At 42.4% G+C, this 12,274-nt stretch overlaps 1 protein-coding gene across 1 annotated transcript in view; it reads right to left on the bottom strand.

Moving 5' to 3' along the window:
* The window catches only part of CD300LD (CD300 molecule like family member d), a 121,609-nt gene that overhangs the window by 70,404 nt on the left and 38,931 nt on the right, over positions 1–12,274 (bottom strand). The gene's annotated exons all lie outside the window — the stretch shown is intronic.

The raw sequence follows: 12,274 nt of genomic DNA, 5'->3' as shown, positions 1-12,274 counted from the left end.
ACTTTATAATAATGCAAATTCCCAAGCCTTACCTCCAAGAGATCCTGATTCAGAAAGTCTGGGGAAATCTGTATTTTTGATAAGGGCACCCAACCCCTCCAATTCTAAGGAAACTCACCTGAAGTCTGTATGAAAACTATTAGTAGATGCCCTCCCTCCAAATCCAGGGTTTGAAACTCAGTCTGTGTAAGGAGCTAGCACTACAGCCCAGGTTACTAACAGCAGTGCCTGCGACGAGCCAGACACCAGCACAGAGGTTCTCACACACGGGCCTCAGAGCTCGGCATGATGACCAGAGCCCACAGGGAAACTGAGGCTCCAAGAGCCAAGTCAGTTTGGTGCAGTTGTTCAGTTGTGTCCAACTCTTTGCGACCCCATGGACCGCAGCACACCAGGCTTACCTGTCCTTCACCATCTCCCAGAGTTTGCTCAAAGTCATGTCCATTGAGTCGGTGATGCCATCCAACTATCTCATCCTCTGTCATCCCCTTCTCCTCCTGCCCTCAATCTTTCCCAGCATCAGGGTCTTTTCCAGTGAGTCAGTTCTTCACATCAGGTGGCCAAAGTACTGAAGCTCCGGCTTCAGCCTCAGTCCTTCCAGTGAATATTCAGGACTCATTTCCTTTATAGTTGACTGGCTGGATCTCCTTGCAGTCCAAGGGACTCTCAAGAGTCTTCTCCAACACCACAGTTCAAAAGTATCAGTTCTTCGGTGCTTACCCTTCTTTATGGCCCAACTTTCACACCCATACGTGCTACTGGAAAAACCATAGCTTTGACTACACAGATGTGATATTGCTGCTTTTTAATTGCTTCCTTCAATAGAAGGGAGGAAAAAAATGTGGTCTCTTCATTCAACCAAACATACAGAGTAATCAAAACAATGAACCACAGCAACAAGCAAAATATAGAAGAATTTTAGCAATACAATCTTGAGTCAAAAGAAACTAAAATTTAAAAAATGTGTTTTGAGAAATGCATATAGATGCAACGAAGCTATCTGAAAAAGGAAAGAAGGGAGTGATGGACACAGGAATCAGGATTATCATAACTTCAGATGCAGGAGACAAAATTATGGGTGGGTTGGGGGGAGGGAATATGATTACATATAGATCATTGTCAAGGTCCTAACCGTTGGTTTGGCTTTGCAAATTCTTACTGCATTATAATAAAAGAAGGAAGGAAGAGAGGGTGGGAACCATTCATGGATGAATGTACTAGAACATGTTGCTTTGATTATCCCAATTCTGTGCATCCTGAAGTTCAACTGAAAGAAAAAAATGGGTTAATAGATGAATAAATAGTTTGAGATCCTCGAATCATCACCTCTTGGAAGGAGGAACTGAATTTTCCTCTTCCCAGTTCTGATGCTCAGTTTTGTGCCTTGAGGAGAAAAATCACAAAGGAGAGAGAGCACCCAGGGGCCCAGAGTACCTTCTGCCTCTTCTGAAAAATACCTGAAATTGAATCTGCTGATCACTGCAAGCAGGTGGCAGGCTGCATTAGAGGGCCTGCTGGCATAGGATCGTAGCCAGGTGGTGTGTGATTTCAGCAAAGAAAGACCCTCAAAATATGATGCCTCCTACAAAGAGATGTACAACACACACCTGCTACTGACTATGGATAAGACCATTTGTTAGTTCTCACAGCCAAGTTGTTGTTTGTCGCCAAGTTGTATCCAACTCTTTTGCGACCCCATGGACTGTAGCACGCCAGGCTCCTCTGTCCATGGGATTTGAGAATACTAGAGTGGACAAGCAATAAATGCTGGAGAGGGTGTGGAGAAAAGGGAACCCTCTTACACTGTTGGTGGGAATGCAAATTAGTACAGCCACTATGGAAAACAGTGTGGAGATTTCTTAAAAAGCTGGAAATAGAACTGCCATATGACCCAGCAATCCCACTTCTGGGCATACACACCAAGGAAACCAGATCTGAAAGAGACACGTGCACCCCAGTGTTCATCGCAGCACTGTTTATAATAGCCAGGACATGGAAGCAACCCAGATGCCCATCAGCAGACGAATGGATGAGGAAGCTGTGGTACATATACACCATGGAATATTACTCAGCCATTAAAAAGAATTCATTTGAATCAGTTCTAATGAGATGGATGAAACTGGAGCCCATTATACAGAGCGAAGTAAGCCAGAAAGATAAAGACCATTACAGTATACTAACACATATATATGGACTTTAGAAAGATGGTAACGATAACCCTATATGCAAAACAGAAAAAGAGACTCAGATGTATAGAACAGACTTGTGGACTCTGAGAGAAGGCGAGGGTGGGATGTTTCAAGAGAACAGCATTGAAACATGTATATTATCTAGGGTGGAACAGATAACCAGCCCAGGTTGGGTACATGAGACAAGTGCTCGGGCCTGGTGCACTGGGAAGACCCAGAGGGATCGGGTGGAGAGGGAGGTGGGAGGGGGGACTGGGATGGGGAATACATGTAAATCCATGGCTAATTCATTTCAATGTATAACAAAAACTACTGTAATGATGTAAAGTAATTAGCCTCCAACTAATAAAAATAAATGGAAAAAATAAATAAATAAATAAATAAAACTCAAAAGTAAAAAAAAAAAAAAAGAATACTAGAGTGGGTTGCCATTCCCTTCTCCTGGGGATCTTCCTGAAGCAGGGATCAAACCCAGGTCTCCTGCATTGCAGGTGGATTCTTCACCATCTAAGCCACGGATGGGTAAGGTCACTGCAGCTCTGACTTCTGTTCCTGCTCTGCAAAACTGTCCCCAGGACGTGTTTCCACCTGTGAGTGTTGCCAGAGTAATGAGACCCAGATGTAGGGCTGGAGCGGTAAGGGGGCCCAAAGACTAAGGCCACCGGAGGGGTCCTTACCTGCCTGGCTGTCCCCGCTGGGGACAAATGTCCACGAGGAGGAGACAGTGAGCTACGGAGAGCTTTGCGCTCGGGAGAGAAGCCTGCCCAGGTGCTCCTTGAGGCTCACGTCTGCGCAGCTGGCCTACGCGTGAGACAGAAGAGCGCTCCAGTCCTGATGACCAACAGAAAGACCCCCGCTTATGGATCCTACCCATAGGGGTTGTCACGCTTCCCCAGATTCCAGGGAAGAGAGGCACTGGGACACTGCCCAGAACTTGGCAGCAATCCCCTGTGTGTGTCCAGAACGGGGTGCTGGAACAGAAGTGCAAGACCACTAACGTGTCTGTAGCCCTGGAGAGGCAAACCCTCTTAGCTTTTCCTCCCCTGACCCTGACAGAGTGGCAGGAAAGGCTGGAACTTAGAAAAAGCCCTGCATGTCAGAGAGTTTTTCCAGCGATGGAGCTAAAAGGAGGGAGGGGGGATCGGGATGGGGAATACATGCAAATCCATGGCTGATTCATGTCAATGTATGACAAAACCCACTACAATATTGTAAAGTAATTAGCCTCCAACTAATAAAAATAAATGAAAAAATAAAATAAAAGCACTGAGTGAATCACCGGGTCCCTTTCTGAACCACAACTCTTGACGGATGATTCTATGCAAATAAGGCAGCTGCAGGATGTGGGATGCATATCAGCTTGGGGCCACGCGGCGGGACTGAATCTGGCTCTGTCTGCTATCTGCATGATCTCAGTGATTAATTTAATGTCCCTGAACCAGCTCACTCCCACCATCTATAAAACCAGAAGAGCCTCCTCCAAAGGATCATTGGGTTAGATTAAATTAGACAAAACCTGCAAAAGAGACGGACAGATGGTGGTCATAAGACAGATGCATTCATTATTCATCCCTGTATCTCCCAGAAAGCACCCAGTAGAGAAGCTAAGAGAAGCCAAGGCAGCAAAACTATGGTTTCAAGAGAAGTTACCGCGACGGCTTTAGAGTGAATTTCCCTATTAGAAGCTCTTGTCAGTTGTCAAAGGTGTGACTCCTTGGTGTGCTGGGACAGGGGAAGATGCCACTTGGGGGTCTTTCTCAGAAAGGAAGAGTCAGTGCTTGGAGATCCCTTCCTGGGTGAAACCCTTCCCACTGCCCTCATCTCCAGGCAGAGAGAATTGATCACCATCTTCTCCAGACCTGCAGCACTCATTATTCTCAGTATTATTATACTCAATATATACCAGATGGTGGGATGAGCATTTCCTGTGCCTTATTTCATTTCATCCTCAGGACAATCGCATGAAGGAGGGAAGTGAAGTCTAGCAAAAGTGAAATATTGGGTTGGCTAAAAAATTTGTTTCAGGTTTTCCATACCAGCTTATGGGAAAACCCAAACAAACTTCTTTTGGCCAACCCAATTATAGTGCCATCTAGATTAAAAAAAAAAACAACACGGCCGAGCTGGGATTCAGGTCTGGGTCTGTCGGTTCCAGCACTGCACCACCTCCCTGACAGCCCACCGTGGCCCTTCTCACCTGGTGTGCTATTTCTGTATCTGTTAGTCACACCTAGCAGACTGTCAACTCCTCAAAGGCAGGAAGCCAGAGGGCCTTCTATCTATTTATCTCCAGCACTTAGCATAGCACCTGGCCAAGAATGAATGAATGAACAATATTCTCCAAAGCCTCAAGGAAGGAGACAGCCCCACTGTTCCTCCCAGGTCGATATGATTCAGAACCACCATCCTCATCCCAGCTTGCTGGGGGAGGGGGAGATTTGGGGGGAAGGACAGGTGGCTCTGTATACCATATACAGGTGGCTCTTTCCTGTAGTGAATTTCTCACTCACTCCAAGAGCCCAAAGCTTGATCACAGGAGCTGTGCCAAGTGCTTCACAAGAGCACCGATGTTGCTGCATCCTCCATGCTAGAAAGGCCATGCCGTCTCCTCCTTTCAAGACTTTATGCAATATTAAATCATCATGGAGTTTTATTCTGAGTGTTTCCTTCAAATCCACTGGACTCAGAGCCCTCCTGTTTCACTTTTATTACTGTGGCTTATAGATTATTTTCTTCGAGACCCAAAATGAAGCTGCCACTTAATCCCCACCTGAGGTTCAGCTCAGCCAAATAAATAAATAAATATTAAAAAATAAAAAAGAAAACCATGGGTCAAGACAAGATCCTAAGAGTTGCCAAAGAAAAACAAGTAATAAAACAGGCCGTTTCCATAGCTGAGGAATTAGTCTGGCAACATTTCCAGTTAGCAATACTAACTCCCATTAGTGAACTGGAAGACATGTAGTAATGTCCTCAAACCTGGGGGCAATAGACTTCACCTGGAATTCCAAATTGAGCTGAAATTGAGTAAGAGTAGAACAGTTTTCAAGATACGTCAAGACTCAGGAAGTTCACCTCCCATGCCCCGTTTCTTAAGAAGTTATTTGAGTACATTCTCAAGAAACTTCCTCAAATACTTATTCACAAACAGTAAATTAAGAAAAGCAAGCCAAGTTCTCGAAGGACTAAGCTGAGAGAGAGGAAAGAATGACTCATGGGAGATACTGAGTCCGCACAGAAATAAAACTAAAACACCAGAGTTACAGCAGCAGGCCCAGAAAGCAACCAGCTCAGCTTGGAACAGGAAAATAAAGTCCTAAAGCACAGACGTTACGAGATAGCAGAGAAGAGAACTTGGACAACAAGCCTTGAGCACATGGCGCAGGCCTGGAATTCAGCTGATTTGTTTACGGGCTGCGCGATGTCTTCACTGCGGCGCTCGGGCTCTCCCTAGCTAGCTGTGGCGCGCTGGCTTCTCATTGCCGTGGCTTCTCTTTCCGTGGAGCACAGGCTCCAGGCTGCAGGCTGCAGCAGTTACAGCTCAAGGCTTGGTCTGCCCAAGGCTTGTGGGATCTTCCTGGACCAGGGATCGAACCCACGTCCCCGGCATTGGCAGGCTGACGCTTAACCACTGGACCGCCGGGGAAGCCCCAGAATCCAGTTTTTAAAAACAATTAAACACACTCGAAGAAAAGGAAATATAAGAAAGTCGTTACCTAAATACAAAGAAACCAGCACATATCAGACCAGAAAGTCACTGAGATTCAAGAAAGAAATGGAATGAATACCACAGAAAAAGAAAAGTAAAAAGATGGACGATCTGGGAGGTATAATAAAGATAATGATAGTGAAAATCACGCAGTCGTGTCCGACTCTTTGCGACCCCATGGACTATACAGTCCATGGAATTCTCCAGGCCAGAATACTGGAGTGGGTAGCCTTTCCCTTCTCCAGGGGATCTTCCCAACCCAGAGATTGAACCCATGTCTCCTGCATTGCAGGCGGATTCTTTACCAGCTGAGCCACAAGGGCCCCTCTTCCAAAAAGCAAAAAGAAATGCAATCACAAGCATCAGGGAAAATAACAAATACACAAAAAGACAAGGGACAGATTAAAACAATGCATGATTGTGAGCACTGGGGGTATATAAGAACAATCTTTCTGAGTGTGGTGATGTAAAGCTTTGGAAATGAAGTGAAAATGTAATAGTAATATATTACCTGGCTCTGCAAGTAAACTGTACTTGCCTAAATATAGCAGTTTAAATGGGCTTCCTTGGTGGCTAAGTGGTAAAAAAAAAAAATCCACAGTTTGGAAAAGGATTCAAATTTCAGAATAAGTCTATAAAGAATCAAAAACATTATAATATATTTACATATTATATAAGTATGATTACATAAAATACATTGCTTCTGTCAGTTGAGAAACTTTACAAGCAAAAGTACATCTGATAATATCCCAGTAGCAATGAACATATCAAGCACCCAGATCTTCATCCCAATATTTTCTCCAACAAAATGAACCAGGGGTTCTTGGAGAAATGACTGATTCTAAGTCTGGGCAGAAATGTATATGATAATCCTAATTAACAAATACACACTGTTGAATATAAAATAGATGAACAACAAGGACTTACTGTATAGCACAGGGAACCATATTTACTATCTTATAATAATAATGTACAATGGAAAATAATCTGACTTTGATTATGTGTATGCATATATATATATATAAAATCACTTTGCTGTACATCTGAAACTAGCATAACTTTGTAAATCAACTATACTTCAATAAAAAGAGGGGGAAAGAAATATACATGATAACTCTAGAGCTAGGATACTTGAATTCTAGGAATCTTAGTTTCAGAAAGAAGTGCTCCAAGAAAAAGAAGAAGAATGTTAAAGAGGAGATAAACATCAGTGGGTAAACCTGCGAAACATAAGCTCAGTCAGATGATCTGGGTTTACACCATCAATAAGTCATACTGATAACACATTCTTTGGATGTGATGTATTGATGATGACATAATCCCACTCTAATCTTGAGAAAAATGTCAGACAAATCCAAATTGAAAGACATTTTACCAAACACCTGACCAATACTCCTCAAAAGGTCATCAAAAATAAAGCAAGGTTGAGAAACGCTCCCGGTCTGAAGAAGTCTAAGGAAGCACAATGATTCAGTGTAACAAAATGTCCTGGATTGGATCCTGGAACAGAATGAGGACTTTAGGTTTAAAAAAAAAAAGGATATACAAATAAAGTACGGGTTGTAGTTAAAGATAATACATCAATACTGGTTCATAATTGTGACAGATAAGCAAATGTGAATAGTAAAGGAAACTGGCTATGGGATATACAAGAACTCTGTACTCTGTGCAAGCTTCTGTAAGCATAAAATAATTCTAAAATAAAAGGCTTTATAAAAGTATATCTGATACAGCTTGGGAAATGTAGGGCAAGCAAGGAAAAAGGAAGGATGGGGTGCTAATTCTTCATCTTACATCTTGGGGACTAAAAAGATACAATCTACGGTTAATGAGGCAAGAAATGGAGGTTTCAGTCTGTTGTATGAAATGGTAGCGAAAGAACGGAAGACAGTGACATAACTATATCAAGAAGGATGAGCAGAGGAAATATCGGGGTGCAAGCAAACATAAAGTGTTCGTGGTTGATAAACATAAAATTGGCATCAAAGGAACTAAAAATGAGAAAGAGCTAAAGATAAGTTTTGCCTGAGAGGAGAGAGACTGGAAGTTGAGAGAAGAGCCCTTTCATACTATTATATTTTCCTTTTTATTTTTTTAATTGAATATATCATTCTGTATTTTGACTTACAGGCATTTATTGCTTTGTTTACAATTTTCCAGATGAAATGAAAAAAATAAAAATTCTTAAACTTAGTTCAGTCATGATAGATATAGAAAGGGATCTCACCAAAAGTGATTGCTATTCCCAGACAAAGGACTGAAAGTTTCCTATTAAAATGTAAATGAGAGAGTTCCCGACTGAAAGTTTCCTATTAAAATGTAAATGAGGGAGTTCCCCGATTGTCCAGTGGTTAATAGTCTTGCTTTCACTGCCTTGAACCCAGGTTCGATCTCTGGTCAGTGAACTAAGATCCCACATGCCATGAAGCACAACCAAAACAAAAAAAAACTTTAATAAAGTAGATAAAATGTAAATGAGTGCTCTTAAGAATTCCATGTAACAGGGAGATGCTGATAGAGACAAACTTCTCAGAGTGAACATAGCCTGCCTTTAATATAAAAATGTGGATTGTAAACCATGAAAGCAAAGGGGAAGCTAACCACTGAACTCACATAACCCAACACTGCTGATCACTGAAGTTGTGCAGAGATAAAGAAAGGGAACTGAGCATAGAAAATTCAACAGATCCTGAAATCAAGGACTGAAAGAAGAAACTCAGAACCACATTCCCTAGTAGAATTCTAACACCATTTCCCAGCAGAGGGGAGCTGGACCAAGAGGCAAACCCCAGAAAGGGGAATAAGCAGTCAGCTGGATTTGTAACGCAGTTGCCCCTCCGGCGTCAGAGTCCCTGTGCAAATAAATACCTCCTCAGCACATGGAGACAGCTGTCAACAAAAGACTTAATAGTTGATCTAAGGAAGAAACAGATTTTTGTATTTATTTATTTATTGAAGGATTATTGCTTTTTCAGAATTTTGTTGTTTTCTATCTAACATCAACAAGAATCAGCCATAGGTACATCCATGTCCCCCTCCTGAATCTCCCTCCCATCTCCCTCCCCATCCCACCCTTCTGATTATTACAGAGCCCCTGTGTGAGATACTTTTTTCAAGACAATCTAAGGGGATTTCCTAGGTGGTCCAGTAGGCTAAGACTCTGTGCTCCCATTGGAAGGGGCCTGGGTTCAATCCCTGGTCAGGGAACTAGATCCCACAGGCTGTAACTAAGACTCAATGCAACCAAATAAAATAAATGAAATGTGTATTTAAAAAAAAAAAAAAAAGACAATCTAAGGATTTAAACCCAGGAGTTAGTCTTTCAGAAAGCTCTGAGAACTGCTACATGTGTTTTTGAGACAAAGGGTTTTACATCAGATGACGTATTTGATGGTTCACACAATCCAGATTTGCACGTACAAAGCAGCTGTGGGTCATCACGACCCCTTACAAAATTAGAAGGAATGCTATCTTCTAAGGAGGTCATTGCAAATGCATGACACACACTAAATGCGAGGGAGGAGACCAGACAAGCAGACAAATATGTCATTTTTTTTTCTTACCTCATCATAAAATGAGTTTTATTTCATTGCAGTGTAAGAAAATGTCACCTCTAAAAAATTTAGATCAGAGAGCCTCATAAAATGAATCACTCTTCTGAGATAGGTCTGCAGGTATGTAAGCAGATAGGATTGGTGGGGGTCCCCAGAGGAGGAGAGCCAAACACAGCTTTCTTGATATAATAAGAAGTCATTTTGAAAGAGACACGTGTACCCCAATGTTCATCGCAGCACTGTTTACAATAGCTAGGACACAGAAGCAACCTAGATGTCTGTCGGCAGATGAATGGATAAGAAAACTGTGGTGCATATACACAATGGAATATTACTCAGCTATTAAAAAAAATACATTTGAATCAGTTCTAATGAGGTGGATGAAACTGGAGCCTATTATACAGAGTGAAGTAAGTCAGACAGGAAAACACCAATACAGTATGTTAATGCATATATATGGAATTTAGAAAGATGGTAATGTGAGACAGCAAAAGAGACACAGATATAAAGAACAAACTTTTGGATTCTGTGGAAGAAGGCGAGGGTGGGATGATTTGAGAGAATATCATTGAAACATGTATATTACCATATGTGAAACAGATCGCCTGTCCACATTTAATGAATGAAACAGGGTACTCAAAGCCAGTTCACTGGGACAACCCAGAGGGATGGGATGGGATGGGGAGGAAGGTGGGAAGGGGGTTTGGGATGGGGGACACATGTACACATGACTGATTCATGTTAGTGCATGGCAAAAACCACCACAATATTGCAAAGTAATTAGCCTCTAATTAAAATAGATTAATTAATTTAAAAAAAAATAAAAAAGAAGGCATTCTAAGTCTAAGCCATTTTGTGATCTAAGCCTGGCCACAATCAGTACCCTTGCAGAATGGGTCTCATTAGTAGTTAGTGATTTCAAGGGGAAAAAAGAATGTAAGAAACATTATCTATTACCAGGGAGATAGGGAGATAACAGTATCAGAGGCACTATCAGTTACGAAGACCCCCCAGTACTGTTTTGAAGGTAAGGTTAGCCTAAAGCACATTCTTGGGATGTTTTGCAAGATCCAAACCCCCTAAAGCAATCAACCACCAGACTAACCTAAGGAATAATGATGCTGATCTTTGCTGACCATCATGCCTTCAGTCACCTAGAGCTTGGACCCCGTCTGCCCTGATCCTACGCTGCATCTCCTCTCCTCAAGCCCCTTCGTGAATATACATGCACCGTGCTACGCTGTGCTCCATTGCTAAGTCATGTCTGACTCTTTTATGACCCCGTGGATTGTAGCCTGCCAGGCTCCTCTGTCCAGGGGATTTCCCAGACAAGAATACTGGAGTGGGTTGCCATTTCCTCTTCCAGGGAAGTTTCCCAACCCAGAGATAGAGCCCAACCCAGGAATCCAACTCGCATCGCCTATGTCTCCTGCATCAGCAAGCAAATTCTTTACCACTGAGCCATCTGGGAAGCCCATGCACCCTTAGCTTAAAACTTCCCCAATTTTGCTGTTTGGGGAGACACTGCTTTGGGAAAGACCCCTGGTGTTCTCCTTACTTACTGCAAGTAATTAATCCCTCCATCTCCCACCCTTTAGTTTGGTTGTGTCTTTGGTTAGACACTCCTCCAGGAGGTAAACCCAGTTTTCAGGTAACAAAAGTACTTGCCAGTGACACTTGAGCAGCTCCAAATACCAAAAACATACCAATCCAAAATGCAATTTCTGTGAGAATAAAGTGTTTTCAAAAATTATTATGCTGATTTAAAACGTTACAAAAAGGTTCAGAAGGCATGAAGCCCAGAAAAATAGGTTGGAAATCAAACTTCTGTTACTTTGGTTGGTTTTACAGTTTAAAAAGAAAGAAATATTTTCACATAATTGTTTCATTAACTCCTCACAAAAATCCAATGAGGTAGGCACAAATTGTTCTACCTATTTTACAGATGAGAAAACATAAACAATCCTAAAAGACTTGCATGGTTTGGTTAAAGCCACCTAGCCAAAAAAGGAATTGAAACCTAGAAGTAAAATTCACCCTTTTAATCTTAGGCCTGGCCCTTCCCTTCCATATTATATTGACTCTAGAAGCTGGTGGTGATAGAATTTGTGTCTAATGAAGTAGTTGCTTGCTGAATGCCAAAGTCATCATATGAGGATAACCTCTGAGACCACATCTCAGCTCCCAGTTCCCATAGGGGTCAACTTCATGTTCACTTTTTCAGGTGGTAACAAAACTCTGCAAATTGCTGATCCCAGCTACAGGAGAGAGGTAGACAGAGTTCTCACCCCCTTGTCCATAAAACACAATAGCTAGCATTTTTTGAGCTCCTAATACATGTCAGGCACCATTCTAGGCTGTTTATGTGAATAAACTCATTAAAACCTCAGAACAACACCATGACGTAGGAACTATTATTATTTCCACTTCGTGGATGCTTAGGGGAAGTTAAGTAACTTGCCGAGATTATCATTTTCAGAGTTATGATTTGAACCCTGGAGCCCGCACCCTTAACCAAACAACCCTTCTGCCTTTCCCAAGCCAATTGTTCTTAAGTCAGTCAGCCGTGTCTGGAATTCTCCAGGCCTGAATGAATACTGGAGTGGGGAGCCTTTCTCTTCTCCAGGGGATCTTCCCAACCCAGGGATCGAACCCAGGTCTCCCACATTGCAGACAGATTCTTTACCAGCTGAGCCTCCAGGGAAGCCCGTCATTTTCGGAGTTATGATTTGAACTCTGGAGCCTGAACCAAATAACACTTCTGCCTTTCCCAAGCCAAGTGTTCTTAAGTTTGGGGGAGGAGGACATATGCATCCTAGAGA

Source organism: Odocoileus virginianus, chromosome 17, assembly GCF_023699985.2.
Source record: "Odocoileus virginianus isolate 20LAN1187 ecotype Illinois chromosome 17, Ovbor_1.2, whole genome shotgun sequence".
In the NCBI taxonomy this organism is placed as follows: Eukaryota; Metazoa; Chordata; class Mammalia; order Artiodactyla; family Cervidae; genus Odocoileus; species Odocoileus virginianus.
The sequence above is the reverse complement of the archived record's forward strand: the minus strand, read 5'-3'. Positions and strand labels throughout refer to the sequence as shown.